We start from the raw sequence: 1953 nt of genomic DNA, 5'->3' as shown, positions 1-1953 counted from the left end.
GAAGTCTGAGAGAATATCAGACTGTCTCTTTAAGGCACTCACACCAGAAGGCTCAGACCCCAGCAGCTGAGCTCTCCTACTCCTGATCCCTGTCCCCCCATCCCCCGCCTGCACTGCAGAGATGGGTCACATGGGTGGAGGGAGGGGGAAACCCTGACATCAGCGCCACCCCCCTCCTCCCCGCTCTGCACAGCCAGGAGGAGGGTCCAGGGAGCAGCTGGCCAGGGGCTCCAAGGCAAAGGGCAGGAGCAACGCGGCTGCAGAGCAGCGGGTGGAGGGGCACCTGAACACATGCCGCCATGCGCAGCTCTGCTAATTAAGTGCGTGGCATTTGATTCGCTCCTATGTGGCTGCACAGCCACGGAGCTCAGAGGGCACACAGGGTGAGGGTGAAGTCTATGGTGTGCTTGAAGGACCCCTCTGGGCATAGACCGAAGAGGGCAGAGTTCAGGTTGTTTGGCAGGGGTATCTGTGGAACTCCTTGCCAGAGGATGTTGTGAAGGCCAAGACTATAACAAGGTTGAAAAAAAAACTTGATAAATTCATGGAGGATAGGTCCATCAGTGGCTATTAGCCAGGATGGGCAGGGATGGTGTCCCTAACCTCTGTTTGCCAGAAGCTGGGAATGAGCAACAGGGGATGGATCACTTGATGATTCCCTGTTCTGTTCATTCCCTCTGAGGCACCTGGCACTGGCCACTATCAGAAGACAGGATACTGGGCTAGATGGACCTTTGGTCTGGCCCAGTCTGGCCGTTCTTATGTATCCTTAGCCCAGCATTTCCTACTTTGAATGTTGAATGTTGCGTATTCCGGGCTCCCGTTCTGACGAGGCATGAAGAGCACAGAGCAGTGCTGACCCACTGCAGTGGTAAGGTTTTTTGCAAGTGAATAATGGAAATCCTGGGCAGCTGCCCTGTAGACTGGTCTGTGCACCAACCAGCTCACTGCTCGGGAAGAGTGAGGTGATGACTGTTCCCTTTGGATAGGAGTCCTCGTGTCTACTAACTACGCTGAAACCCTGCCCTGTGAGAGACGCTAATATACTCTCTTCTCCTCCTCCTCTGCACAGCAAACGACCAAGGATCTAGTGGCTCTGACCTATCTGCCAAGGGTAAGTGAGGGGGGCTCTAGCCTAGGGGTTCACTGCTCTCACTGAGGCCTCTGGAGAGAGAGACCTAGTCCAAGTCATTGGACCCTGAGTCTCCCTGGCCCGTCCCCTCGAGCAAACCAACCCCAAGGAGCAGAACAGGGGAGTTCTGGATTTCTTATTTCCCTTTTATTCACACTGGGGGTGCAGGAACAGGTTTGCAGCCAAATCCCCCTTGTTTTCTCTGCGATGACTTTAGGTGTGAAAGACTCTAGTGAGAGGGATTTCTCTGTGGCTGCTGACACAGCGTGGGCTGAGCTCAGCTTTTGCAAGGATAACTCCAGCTGATTCAGAGAACAGTCTCCAGTGAACTGCAGGGAGGAAGCAGCAGGGACAGAGCCCAGCACTTGGGGCTCCAGGAACCCGGGTCTCTGACACTGGAGCTACAAGCTTTGTCAGCTGGGTTAGAGATTTTGTCCACTGAACCCTGCAGCCACTAGGGCGACCGCCCCGACCGCACTGTGCACTGTCATTGCAAAACATGATGGCAGGTTCCCTTTGACAGACGTTGCCCGTGTTTAACTTCTGCAGCTTAACAGAGCCTGGTGGAGTCTGTGCCACGGCCTGAGGGGACCCCCGAGAGGAAGACGGATGAGCTCTGCTCTGTCTCCCTACAAGAACCAGTCAACCCCTCCCTAGCTTTTCTCTGGCACTTGGAGCGTCCCGTGTGGGATTTCTGGCCTCGTCTCTCTGCTCACTGAACCACGTTTTGCTTTTCAGGTGTCATAGTTTTCTGTAATAATGTTTTATTTGCACAAAATAATTTCCAACATTTTAATGGATTAAAAACTCTGTTAGTCAGA

General features: G+C 53.7%; 1 long non-coding RNA gene across 1 annotated transcript; it reads left to right on the top strand.

Moving 5' to 3' along the window:
* Positions 1-877: 877 nt before the first annotated feature.
* Positions 878-1953, top strand: LOC119566036. Its single transcript, XR_005225013.2, has 2 exons — positions 878-1114; positions 1682-1953. It is a non-coding gene; the product is annotated as an uncharacterized LOC119566036 (long non-coding RNA).

The sequence above is a fragment of the Chelonia mydas genome, chromosome 4, assembly GCF_015237465.2.
Source record: "Chelonia mydas isolate rCheMyd1 chromosome 4, rCheMyd1.pri.v2, whole genome shotgun sequence".
Lineage (NCBI taxonomy): Eukaryota > Metazoa > Chordata > Testudines > Cheloniidae > Chelonia > Chelonia mydas.
Note: the sequence above shows the minus strand (reverse complement) of the source record. Positions and strands in the feature narration are given on the sequence as shown.